This window comes from Vanacampus margaritifer, chromosome 1 (assembly GCF_051991255.1).
Source record: "Vanacampus margaritifer isolate UIUO_Vmar chromosome 1, RoL_Vmar_1.0, whole genome shotgun sequence".
NCBI lineage: Eukaryota > Metazoa > Chordata > Actinopteri > Syngnathiformes > Syngnathidae > Vanacampus > Vanacampus margaritifer.
Window position 1 is genome coordinate 45905287 of NC_135432.1, and position 14421 is coordinate 45919707.

The 14421-nt window shown below is 39.6% G+C and overlaps 1 protein-coding gene and 1 pseudogene across 8 annotated transcripts in view; both read right to left on the minus strand.

Moving 5' to 3' along the window:
* Positions 1-14421, minus strand: part of syne3 (spectrin repeat containing, nuclear envelope family member 3) — a 148674-nt gene that overhangs the window by 69849 nt on the left and 64404 nt on the right. The gene's annotated exons all lie outside the window — the stretch shown is intronic.
* Positions 1576-3004, minus strand: LOC144056681 (general transcription factor II-I repeat domain-containing protein 2A pseudogene; annotated as a pseudogene).

A 14421-nucleotide genomic window follows, 5' to 3' on the forward strand; every position in this document is an offset into this window, starting at 1 on the left:
GCACAAAAAGAAAAACTGTAGTTGAAACATCCACACAATTGTAAATAGTACCACAGTTGCATACATTTGTAAATAGTTTGCCAAATTGTTTTGTCAAATTGTTACACTGTTGAATGTAAATAAACGTATTTTGCTATCAAAAAACACTTTTTCATTGTTGGCGGTAGTGTTTTACAGAAGTAAAGCACTGTTTAGGTGTTTGTGGCATCATTCATGGAAAAAAAAAGGTCATACAAAAAGTACATGAAATAATGATTTCTCCATATTTTGGTCCAAAACAGAGGTGGGTGAAACTAACCATTTTCTATTGTTGATTATTGAAAAACGGAATAAGGTAGAAACAAACTTTATTTTTCTGATGAAATATGAGAGTTCAATCTTTCATTTGGTAGTATCTGTGTTTCCATAGTCCAATCACAAAATTTTCTGTGGACCTTAAAAGATCATTCAAAATGCTTAAATCAGCTGGCACCCACAGCACTTTTCTGAAAACGGTTGGCAGTCAAAGAGTTATGGGTACGATTCTAGCCCGTAACACCGATAGCGCCATGTGGAATTAGACTAGATAAACCGTGAAATGATTGGCAACGGTAATTCAAGGATTATGTACACTTAAAGTGTTTACTTCTGAATGACATGCTGCGTGAAATCAGTTCTTTAGTGTCTCAGCTAGCTATGAAAAGCTCCCCTGTTCTTAGTGCCTTGTGAAAGTAGGTTGGAATACTCTTTCCAAAGCTTTATTTTAGTAACTAGCGGCTAGTTACTAGCCCAATCTAAGCCCTACGCCTGCCTTTCCCTAGCCTCGATGTACCGCCGATAATGCTCAGAATTTTTTTTTTCTTCCCTTTTCCTCCTTTCTCTGGTATTCTCGGGTAGTGCATGACTTTTGGGATAGGCTAGTTCAGGGGTGGGCCAACTTTTTGACTTGCGGGCCACAATGGGTTTGAAATTTTGACAGATGGGCCGGACCAGGAGCATTTGGACCTCATAGCACAGTAAACACACACAGATAAATGTACAACCCGATTTACTTATAGTGTGCTGCACTAAGGACTGCGTTTTTCAAATGTGCAAAATCCACTTATTTAAAACAGCTTTTCCAATAGCTTCATTTTTATCTTTTGCTGTGTTTTTATGCTTTGTAAAGTGACCTTGGGTGTTCTGAAAGGTGCTGTTTTTAAATGAAATGTATTATTATTATTATGATTATTATAAAATAGCCCTAATCCAGGTAGTATGTTTGCCTCAATGAATATGCGAGATGCGGCATTTACACACTATTTGGCAAAGTGGGAGGAGAAATGTAATTAGATTATAATAGCACATACAATGTGATCTGTCAAACCTGGTGATTGCATCTATTTTTAATAGATTTCAATTCAAGGCGTAAAGTTAAAGAAATCAAGATTTATTAAAAAAGATGAACACTTTCAACATTCAAAACATATTACCCAACGAAATACTCAATGTCAAAACATTTCTGCTCCACTGCTGTGCATAAAGGCACACTCAATTAAAATACGCACTTTCTACTTATTTTCCATAACAGAACATAAGTAGAAAAACTCACAAATTTCAGTGGGAACAGTGTTGTTGGTCTCCCTTTTTTGCCAGTACATCAAAGTCTGGAGTTAGTTTTGTTGTGGCAATTCTCAGGATAGATCTGAGGTGTTGGTCAGTTAACTTGGATCTGTGATGGCCTTTATTGATGTTCATGATGCTGAACGTCTGCTCACACACGTAGGTCAAGCCAAACAACACCAGCATCTTCTGTGCCGTCCTCCGGAGGTTTGGAAATGCGGCTTCGTTCAGTGAGGCATAAAAGTCATTTAGTTTAAGAGACTTGAACTTCTCCTTTAAAGCAGAGTCGGACTGAAGATCGATCAGTTCCAACTGCAGCTCCAGCGGTGCTGTTTCAGGCTCTTTTGACAGGGGACAGGACACCAGCTGAAGTGATGAGGCAATTTGTTTAAAATCAGAGAAGCGACGGCAGAATTCTCTGTGCAGGTCGTCCAGTGATTTGCAGTATTTATCCGTGTTTTGGATGGTCCCTTTCTGCACGGCTAGTGTGGGGAAATGAGCGAAAGATTTCTTTGCCATTTGTCTGGAGAATAAAACCAGCTTGGATTTGAAGGCGCTCACATTTGTGTACATGTTGTGCACAAACTGATCTTTCCCCTGCAGCTTCACGTTCAGCTTATTCAGGTGTGAAAATATGTCCACAGCAAATGCAAAGTCAGAAAGCCAGTTCACGTCACTCAACTCGGAATATTCTTCGGATTTTCCCATTAACTCCAAAAACGAGCTAATCTCCTCTTTGAGCTCCCACACTCGTAACACTCTTCCCAAACTTAACCAGCGGACACGAGAGTGGTAAAGTAGGTCCTGGTATTCCGCATCGGTTTCCTCCCAACAGTGTAACGAACTGACGATGATTAAGTCCCCTCGCTCGTATGAAGTTAACAAGTTTTACAACTGGATCGACAACGTGATTAAGCTGCAACACAGACTGACACAGAGACTCCTGGTGAATGATGCAGTGAAGGAAAATAACGTCCTGCTCAAGGTTTTGCTCCTTCACTTTATCCCGGGTCCTTTTCAGCAGTCCGACGTTTTTTCCTGTTAAATTTGGCGATCCATCCGTGGTGACATTGGAAAGTTTACTCCAAGGAAGCTTCATCCTCTCAATTACAGCGGACACATGTGCATACAAATTCTCTCGCGTTTTCCCCTTCAACGACTCCATGCTCAAAAGCTCCTCAGTTATCTTAAAACTGTCGTTTATCCCTCGGATAAAAATTAGGAGCTGAGCAGTGTCTTTTATGTCGTTACTTTCATCAAGTGCCAGTGAATATAACGTAAAGGCCCCCGCCTTTTTATTTAACGTGCTCACTATATCTTCATCAATCAGTTCCACACGGCTGGTCACTTTCCTGCGTGATGAACTGATTTTTTCAAACTTGCCTTTGGTCTCCGGACACAAGAGACTTGCTGTCTCTACCATGCATTCTTTCAAAAACTCGCCTTCGGAGAAAGGCTTGCTAGCCTTCGCCAATTTGAACGGCAGCAAAAAACCTGCCTTGGTACTTGACTCCTGAATTGAAGTTTGTCGATGAAAAAAATTCTGCTGAGCCTGTAAATTAGCCGCCAACCTCTGTGCAGTAGCCTCCCGTTCTTGTGTTGACTGCTTGCTAGCATAATTTGCATGTTTCGTGGCAATGTGACGGCTGATATTGTACTCTTTAAAAACCGCAACGGCTTCTTGGCATATCAGACATACAGCCGTTGATCGGACTTCCGTAAAAAAATATCGTGTTGTCCACTCGTTATTAAACACTCCGCCCTCACCATCCACTTAACTTTTCTTTGGTCCGCTCATTTCTATAGACGGGGTCAGATGACAACAGGAAAAGAAAGTAAATCGCTGTCCTTGCTACCCGCGGTAAAGCACTATTAGGGACGTGAAGGGTATTTTCTCTGGCCCGCCCATTTTTCCTCAGGCCCACCCACAATAAAAATCCTGGCACCGCGGCTGGCGCCACCTATTTGTGAAACGCGGCATTGCAGGGACAAAATTAAATTAATGATTTTGAATTTTTTTCTAGCCTTATTGGATAAGTTCGGCGGGCCGGATTGAAAAGTATAACGGGCCGTATTTGGCCCGCGGGCCGGGGTTTGCCCATGTCTGGGCTAGTTACTCTATAGGGAGCTGCGTTAGCTTAGCATCTAGCAACCTTTGTATTGCGCTAACCTAGCTAAGATTTTGTTTTCTTCTTCCTATTCCCGTAAATGAGCAGCTCTCTTTTTCTTCCATTTATTTTTTGGGGTTTTCATTTCCCTAGTTAATCATGATTTGATAATATCCTTATAGCCTTAGGATAGGTTTTGCTTCTTGTTTGGTAGGTTTGCGTCTCTTTTGCGTCTGTCTCAGGCCCGTGCCGGTTTCTGGGACCCGAGTTCCTTAGTAGCTAATACAGTACCTAGTGAGACACACCCAGTTAACTAATTACACATAGACGTACACTGACAACACACAGCCATACACTGCATACACATAGCCCTGCAGATGGTAGGGGAAAGTTGCACCAGTGTTATGTCTTGGTTGTTGCAGTGGAGCGTGACTGGGACTACTGCCATCTGAACGTGGCCGGAACCCTGCACAGATAATTTGGACCCGTCAACCTGGACATCCTGAAGATTCATCCCCCTTGACGAAGGGGGGCCTGTAACGAATATTGCCAGTCACCCTCAATTTTTTTTGGTTTGTTCTTCGTTCCCTTAACATTTCACTCTTGGAAATATGCACTATATATCGATGGCCAACTATTCCGGAACCCCAACTCCACTCCCTGGCTGTTCTAATTTGCATTGGTGGATCTGAACTTTGTTTGATTACTAGATGTATACATGCACTGTATATGTGGTTATAAGACTGAAAATATGAATAGGTTTTATGTATAGGCTATATTACAAATATAATATTAATACATAACTATATCTAAAATATACTTAAAAAATCTCGCTTAGGTTACACTGGTGTATTGTTACATGTTTAATCCCCCGCCAACTTCCTTCACTTACACCTCACCTCTTATTTCACACAAATCACATAAACCACCTAACCACTTTGATTTCATCCTATAACATGCCAATATTAACAAGTAGCCTATACAGATATATACACAGGACTGAGATTATATTGTTTGTATGCCTAAATTAGTTCTGGTCTCCTGGAATGTTTGTGGCGCTCGCTCACAGGCAAAAATAATTAAAAAAAATTAGACCATCTCTTAAAATTAAAAGCAGATATCCTACAAGAAACCCACCTACAAAAATCTGAAGAAAAATTACTTATTGATGAGAATTTTAGTCAAGTGTACTCTGCCCCTTATAACTGTAGACAAAGAGGAGTCTGTATTCTCATACATAAGAATTTATTATTTACTCTAAATTATACAGTAACAGACCCAGAGGGCCGATGCTTTATTATTCAGGTGACTATATTTAATAAAATATATACATTTGGTAATTTATATGCCCCTAATAATGATGATCCGGCCTTTTTCCATGATTTTTTCTCTCAGCTGTTTGATTTAGCAGCGAACTATACTATTATTATTGGAGGAGACTTTAACACAGTCTTAAATCAATTAATAGATCGTTCCAATAATACAACATGTATAAGGCGATTACAATCTACTAAAGTAATAGGGGAATATATGGATGATTTTGGCCTCGTCGACAGCTGGAGACTTAAAAACCCAACTAAGAAGGAATTTACCTTCTTTTCCACGGTGCACCGGTCTTTTTCAAGAATTGAATTTTTTTTTACAAATAATTCTATTGCTGATAAAATTGGTACAAAAATACATCCTATTATTATTAGCGACCATGCAGCAGTGTCTCTTACCCTACAAGTAAATTATACCTTTAAACCACCCCCCGACATTTTATATTACTAGTTTTCAAATTTGTCATGTATATATAATTTACAAATGTATTGAACATTTTTTAAAGAATGAAATTGCAGTTTTTTATAGGTCTCAGTATTACTGCATTTCAACATCATTATGGGACTGCTGAGCGTAGCAAGCAAGCAGCACATATTACTATCCTAGAAAAATGGGTATATTCTTTTTATTTTTTAATCTTCCACCGATTTTTCCGCAAGAATGCGGCCCGTACCGTAGATCGCGCCGGCACGAATGAGGTATCAAACGATGCGGCTCGATCTGACTCGGTGCGGCATTATTTTTCTAGGAATTCCCACTTACCATGGCGACGCAATACCCCAAAAAGTGCCATAGGAATGAATGGGAAATGGAAAGACAAAATCACACATCAAGCACCTTTTTCCAAGACACGCTGCGCACGCATTAGTTATCCGACCGATACGAATTTTAGCTCATTTGGTAGGAATTTTTCCCATCTTTAGCTCAGTGTCGAAATCTTTTTTAAGGAATGAAAGCTCTCCCCTCTGTGCGGGTTCAAAGACAGTGAGTGATATAGCATTTTAACACACTCTGTTTAGCAATTAGCTAGAGTGCCGGGAACCAACAAATGTCTTGCCAAAAGTCAAAAGTTTCACTTCAAGTCGTCACCATGGCCACAATCTTTGCTCACTAGACATCAAATTCTCACATTTTGTAGTCACAAGTGTCTTCTTTCAGACAAACTAACTGTTATTTGGCTAAGATGTCATTTAGTACCTTTATTTTCACCTTAAGCGAGGAGAATGCGGACTCTCTCGCCTATCTTTTCAATGTTAATTTCGGCGCCTTTCTCCTCTTCATTTCTGATCAATCATAAGTTTTCAACCTGCTCTCATTTAGTCATTTTTCATCCGATTAAAAAAATGAGAACATGCTCGTGTTCCCCAAACCCTTGCCGTTCTAACGAGCCATTTCTTGAATCTGTATCTTGAACCGTTAAGTCGTGAGAGGCTTTTGTTCAAGGGGTGCGTCTCTCATACAATCTCAATGGAATGTGGGGCGCGTGACGGCTCCAAGTCAAAAATGGGTGTGCGCTCTTAAAGGGACAGTGAGATATTTTTAGTTTCTGTTGATTATGGTCCACATTTCTTGACCGTTTTTTGTCGTTTAAATTTTAAAAACTCTTCAGCTCATTTACATTTTTTTAAATACATTTTCAGGGACAGTGAGATACTTTTAGTTGATGTTGATTATGGTTAACTTCCACATTTCTTGAGCGATTCCAGTCGTTTGAATTTTAAACTGTTCAGCTCATCTACAAAGTCAAATGTGTGCGCGTGAAAGTGCATTTTTCTTAAAGGGACAGTGAGATATTTTTAGTTGATGTTGATTATGGTTAACTTCCACATTTCTTGAGCCATTCCAGTGGTTTAAATTTTAAACTGTTCAGCTCATTTACAAGAGTCAGCAGTCCCATTCAAAATTTCCGCGGGAATTTTTCTAGTTTCTTATTGAAATGTTTGTTTATTTTCTTTTTTAAAGCAAAAAGAAGCTTCATGTCAAGCCTTGCTCTCAACAAGAACTGTAGCAGTCTCGATTCGAGCTTAAGGACATTAAAAGGGTAAGTGACGCTATTGTAATAATTTTGATTACATGTTATCAAAGTTACTATCATCTCTAACAATATACTTTGTATGATACATATGTTTATGGAATCATATTTTCAGGAGTGTAGACAGTTTGTTCCAGGAAGAGCTCTTTGTTGACCGTGGCAAGTCAGACCCTCCATGCAGAAAAAGAGTGGAACTTGTAGTCAATCGTGGCAGTTGACACACAGACAGAATGGGCTAAAGAGATGGAGTCAGGCTATGGTGGCATCCCCGATGAGACTGACGAAGATTAGATACCCTCAGATGCACTATACACCTTGGGGGACTGAGGATGATGACACCGAGATGCCACCACCAAAAAAGTGCCCTGAAAGCACTGGGCACCCAGTGTACTTAATATTCTGGAGTTGTCTGGTGCAGCTAGTGTAGCTAGCTAGTGTAGTTGTCCTTTGTGTGGCTCTCGGCAGCTTTCATGGGATCGTAGCGAGAGTGTTACTTTGCTTCGCATGGCACTGGAATGCAAGGATTGTCAACATTCCTTGAGTTGGAACAGTCAGCCTTACTTTGGGCGGATTGCTGCTGGCAACATTCTCTTGTCTGCTGTGATTTTTTTTGATGGGGCAACTGTCTCAAAGGTTCTCCGTGTGCTCTCCGACATGGGTGTTGCGGTGATAACCACCTGCACATTCTCACGCCATCAGCTTACCGTCCTGAGTGCAGCCAATTTTTGGTGGGAACGTCAGACCTGGATGATCAGCACCCTGCAAGCTGAAGGTGAAGGCCTAGTGTGTGGTGGTGATGGCCGTGCTGATTTGCCAGAGCACAGTGCTAAGTTTGGCACATACACCCTGATGGAGCTGAGGAAGAAAGCCATCATCGACGTTCCGATTGTACAGGTAAGTTTGTTTGGGGAAGCTGTTTTTGCAAATTAATTACTTCAAATTTTGGAAGAATGCCTACTGTGTCCATTGTTTGATAATATACAATGAACATTTGTTGTAATGAAGTTGGAGGGAGCTTTTATATGGAGCAGGAGGGTCTGGAGCGGTGCCTACAGAAGGTGGAGAACTTTGTGAAAGTTAACACACTTGTCACGGCCCAACATTCGTCTATCAACAAAATGATGAGGGTTTAATATCCACACATCCTCAACCTCTTTGACATCTGGCAGCAGCCAAGAGTAAGGCTCATTTTGAATATGCACCTGGTAAGTTTTTTTTTTGTTTTGTTTTTTTAAAGCAATGTATTTATAATTATAAATATATTAACATTAGGTATAAAGAAGAAGTGTCAGCAGCTCGGTCAGACAAGACATTGCCAGTCACTGCGCCCTTGGATTTCCAGCATTGTGAACCACCTTTACTGGTCTGTGGTGTCCTCTGCTAGGAATGGTGTTCTTGCACTTGACAAGTAGAAGTCCATCATTAATCACATCCAGAACAATCACTCTGCTTTGGCGAAGCCTTCCCTGCGAGTATGGCCCTTTGGTTGGACGAGAGCAGCAAAAACCATGGATTCTTCCATGTAATTATAATTACAATCTCCTTGCACCTATTCAACAAACTTTAATTTTTAGTTACAAAAGCAAATTATATGCTTCTTATAATTTTAAGAGGTAAAAAGGTTGCTACAGAGCTGGAGAAGATCCTGCTCTCCCAGAGATTGTGTGACGACATCAAACGGCTCTCTCATGATCACCAAACATCCAGGCCAACATTGAGGCCTTTTTTTCAGCCTCCTCAACCACTTTGTACCGAAGATGATTCATTTCAACTACATTGCTATGCAGTGCCGGTACAGTATGTATATCTTAATTTGGAAGACACTATTAAAAAAAAAAAAAAGATGTAAGATTTATTACATTTTCATGTATTTTATTTTTTTCCTTCATTAACAGGTCCTAAATGGCAGCCTTGCATTTTAATGAAAATGCACACCGGATCCAGGATGTCACAAAGGATGTTATCCCAAGTACAGAAAAGGTGCATTTATTGTGCGCAAAATCCTGGGGCAGCCAACATTTCGTATGTATTTTTTATTTTAAGTATCTGCATCTACAATTAACTTCTTCACTGCCATTGACAAGTATACGTGTTCATTTTTTTCAACGGGGATGGGGACATCTGATTCTGCTTCATTGTAAATTGTGATACAACTTTAACAATTTTACTGATGCACAACCACCAGTATATGACACCAATGTCCCAATTTAGATATGAGATCAACACAGTTTGAAGATTCAATGGGAGAAAAGGTAGAATTATGTGAAACTACCTTTTTTCTACTGCTCGTTGAAGAATGGAAAAAATCTGACAGAGTCTGTTGTTTCATTTGGTGGATTCTGTGTATATATACTCATTGAACACAATAATGTGTGGGTATTGATAATGTCAAAATTCTCTAAAATGACTTGCAGTAAGAATTTTAAAAATCTAATCACAACATAGTGGAAAAGAAGAAACACATTTTGCGCTTTTCTTACCGTTAACTTCTTAATTTACAGTGGAGTAGTAGCTGAGTTTTCGGCATGACAATTTCAAACTCGGATATTGCCATTTTCAATCTTTAGTGACCAATTGTGGAAAGAACACTGAGCTACTGCCTTTCTAATCTGATAGTTGTTGTTTTTTATGTGGGAGATGGATCACTGAATAGTTTGAGTGACGACTCGCAAGCAGCAAGTTGTACATTTGTAAAATAAAATTGTAAATTTATATGCATAATTGATTGTTCTCTATTTATTCATTTATACTTTATGACCTAGGCCAAAAAAAAGGGGGGGAAAATACTATATGACGGGTCGGGGCATCATATTTTTTGTTTCATATTTCCTTTTCCATGAAATACGAAATACGTAATAACTCATCGGTACATGCTTAAAAAATTCCCAAACTTCACTTGTATGTTTATAGTCACAATCTGAAGGTATCTCTATGAAAATAGTCAGTTATAAATATAGCACCACCTAGCCCTTGGATCGACAAAAAAAATTACAACACATAAGGTATTTTCATATATTGTACCAAATTTTGATACTTTTGTAACTAAGTCATTTATTAATATTTTTTTAACTTTCGACCACTCAAAATTTTTAGTGGCATCAGACCTATCCATACAATGTACTTTTTATTTATTTATTCATTTATTATGTCCTCTATGGACAATTAAAGCAATATTGTGCTATATACGATGATGCGTATATATCTACTTTAAAATCAGGGCAACTCATTGCCAAAAAATAAAACAGAGGCTGATTTTTGAGGGTCTTAACATTGACCAAAACTCATTGAGCTTTGCACACATCACAACTGGCAAAAAAAAAAAAAAAGTCCATAATATGTAAAGGTTTATTATGCCATTTTCAAATAATTTCTGCTTTGAATGTGCAACTAACCAAACGTGCCAGTACCCCAACGTGCAAGTACCCCAAAGTGGCCCCGGCTGCGAGGGCCCTTTATGGCTGCCCACAGCTTCTTTGTAAACTATCTCATTTTTGGGGACCAAAACATTTACGAAAATTCACCAAACTTCGCACACTCCTCGGGCTTGCATTTGATATTATGAAGTTGTCATAACAACATATAGCGCTCCCTAGCGAAAAAAAAAAATGCACCAATCCCGGCACGTTTGACCGAGGGCTACAAAGATTGGCAGGCACATGAAGCGCCCCCAGACACACAAAAAAGTCTTTGGAAGCCATATCCTAAATTGTACAGGAAGTGAGCTATGAATATTTGAATGTTCAATTTTGGCCCATTTTTGCACATTCACTGTGGTCATTCTTTTTGCTCATTTGCCAACAGTTTTCATCCGATTTACTTCTAACTTGGCATGGATCTCAAAACCTGGGACAACAACTGGGGAAAAAATCTTGACTTTTTGAAATACTAAATGACGGGGGCACGGCCTCAAATTTTGCCTTTAATATTTCCTTCATCAAAAAAGAGGCTATGCTTCATAATTCCGCTGTACAAACTCCAAAAAATCCCAAACTTCTCATGCATCTTAATAGCCACGGCCTGAAAACATCTATATGATAATATTTGGTTATACATGTAGGGCCACCTAGTGGTGACAAGAGATATCATACTTTACATTTTTATCTATTGTGCCGAGCCCGTTTGAAGGATCCAGTTGGAATTTTGTCAGAAAAGCCTTAAGATGTTGATCATGCCCAACACCCAATATTGTAACTTTTCGCCAAAGGTGATTAACGGTGCCGCGAAGTCTGATGATTCACTGTGACAATAAAAGCTGCGTTAATTTGACCCAGATGATGTTATCTTCTCAAAATTGCACACTTTTGATGAGAGTCCAGGTCTGAATACATCTACGAACTTATATATTTTTGTACTGATAGCGCCACCTACTGGCAATTATTTTCTTCTACTTTTTTCTCCATCAACATTACAGGATCTACCTCATATTTGCTCAGAAGAGTGTTTAGGCCTTCATAATGTCATAACACAATGTTTGTGAGCTTTTGCGAATCGCTGCGGGCGTGGCAAGGTACTGTTCGCCAAGAAAACAACGCCAAATTTGAGGGCCTAAGCATGCAAAAGAAACTCATGAAACTTGGCACACACATCTGGCCTGGCAAAAAAAAGCAATATTTTATCATGTGTTGTGTGATTTTTACAAAAATGACTCACTAGCGCCCCCTAGAAATTATTAACGAAGCAGCCCCGGTTGTACGTTTAACTCTTTCACTGCCAGACGTTTTCAGAAACGGGTTGTCCCCACTGCCAGCCGATTTAAGCATTTTGAGTGACCTTTCAAGGTCCACAGAAAATGTTGTGTTTGGACTATGGAAACACACATACTACCAATGAAAGATTGGACTCTCAGCTTTCATCAGAAAAAAAAAAGTTTGTTTCTACCTTATTCCGTTCTTTAGTAATCAACAATAGAAAATGGTTACTTTCACCGAAATTCTCTCTTTTGAAACAAAAAACGGAGAAAAACAGCTTTTTGTGAAACGATGTTATTTCATGCACTCTAGTGAATTGTACACTTCTTTTTGTCCATGAATGATGCCACAAACACCTAAATAGTGCTTTACTTCTGTTAAACGCTCTCACCAACAATGAAAAAGTGTTTTTTGATTGCAAAATACGTTTATTTCCATTCAACAGTGTAACAATTTGACAAAACAATTTCGCAAACTATTTACAAATGTGTGCAACTGTGGTACTACTTACAATTATGTGGATGTTTCAAATACAGTTTTTCCTTTTGTAACGCTCTCCTGCGTGCAAGGAGACGCCAGGACTCGCACAACAGTTTACTTTCACTTTCGCATTGGTCCGTTTTGCGTGCAAACGTTACACTTTCTTGACGGCCTTTTTTTCCGGGGAATAAAAAGCAAGTAGCAGACTGTACACACTTCCTCCGATGAATATGCATTGGACTCGGGGCACTCTCCGTCGTCCGATCGAACGTCCGCCTGTGCATGCTCGGTTGCGCTCCGCGTTACGACACCGTCATAGCCGCCGCGTCAGCGGTTCCAATTTCGCCGTCAAGCTCGGATTCACCTTCATCATCATCGATGATGATCATCGTCGTCATCAATGTACTATTTTAGCGTTGGTCGATGCTAAAAAATCTTGAGTTTTCTAAATACTATATGATGGGGGCGGGGCGGGGCATAATTTTTTGTGCTTCATATTTTCTTTGCTATGATAGACTAAATACGTAATAACTCCCCGGTACATGCTCCAAAAACTCCTAAACTTTACTTGTATGTTTATAGTCACGACCTGAAGGTTTGTCTATGACAATAGTCAGTCATAAATACAGCGCCACCTAGCCCTTGGGTCGACAAAAAATAAATAAATTACGACACCTAAGGTATTCTGTCCCAAATTTTGATTTTCTTTGTAAGTATAACTGTCATTTATGATTTTTTTTTTAACTTTCCACCACTCAAAATGTTCAGTGACATCAGAGCAATCCATACATATGTACTTTTATTTATTTATTTATGCTGCCCTCTATGGACAATAAAAGCAATATTGTGCTTCGAGTAAAACTAACTGATGATGATGATGATGTATGTGTGTGTGTGTGTGTATATATATATATATATATATATACATATATATACATATATATACACACACACACACACACACACACACACACACACTTTTAAAACAATGCCAATGGGGGAAACTCATTGCCAAATAATAAAATAGGATGCTGATTTTTGAGGGTCTTATTGACCAAAAAAGCTTTACACACACCCATCACACCTGGCAAAAAAAAATTCCATATGTAAAAGTTTATTATGCCATTTTCGAAGAAATTCTGCTTCCAATGTGCCACTACCCCAACGCACCAGTACCCCAACCTGCAAGTACTCCAAAGTGGCCCGGGCTGCAAAAGCCCTTTATTGCTGCCCACAGCTCTAGTTTGTACTTGTATTCTTTAAAAAAAAAAAATGCTTTTAGGGTGACATTTTCTCGTGTCACATTCACTTTAAGTCGCTCTCTCGTTACTTCACAACAACTGAATGAAAAACTTGCGGTGGAGTTTTATATTTCAAGATTGCTGATTGGCTTATTTTCACTGTCAATCATCGTCCAATCATCATGCGGAAGTCGAGCGTCCAGGCCAGCCCACTGGCTCATTGACTCCCAGAGACGCTGGGCGCCCACGATAAAAATAAAGCCCAGCATTTATCTAACGGGTGTCCAGTTTGGTGTAGTGGAACAACCCACCCTCCGCTTCCTCATAGAAGCACTTGACGACGCTGTGCGTACGAGTGTGTCAAAGAGCCGTGGTGCTGCAGCGATGTATGAGAAGGAAGTCGTGTCAGTTACTTGTGATAAATAGCTGATTCTTGACAAAATATGAAGGTATTCTAGTGCATATTTAGTAAGCATGGGACGAGATCTTGTACGATGAGATCTCACAAGATTAGAAGGGCATGAAATGAATGAATCTTTTTCATTTTTTTCCCCCCAGAGGCATTTTAAACTCCCGGGCGGGATTCATTTATTTAGCATACACTGTCAGAAAGACAGTCGCAGCAACACTTGTTCATAACAATAACACACGCTCTTACTTTGAGGTTGTGAACAGCAGTGTGGCACGGCATAATGGCTGACTTGACTCGTCATCACATCAATGCAACATCGTCTTGAAACCTACAACCAGCATTTAGCGGCAGCTCCAAGCGCCTCTAATGCTAGCGGTGTGGTACGCAAGTAGAGGGCCGTTTGATTACTTTAGAAAGGCGTAAATGACTGCTTTGACACCCTTGCCGTGCTCATCACATTTTAACAATCCAGGCTTACACAAATGTGCAAATTCGGTCAGGTCAGCAATATCGTTACTGTGGTTCTCACGTCACTTTGTCTCATTCTGTCAACTCA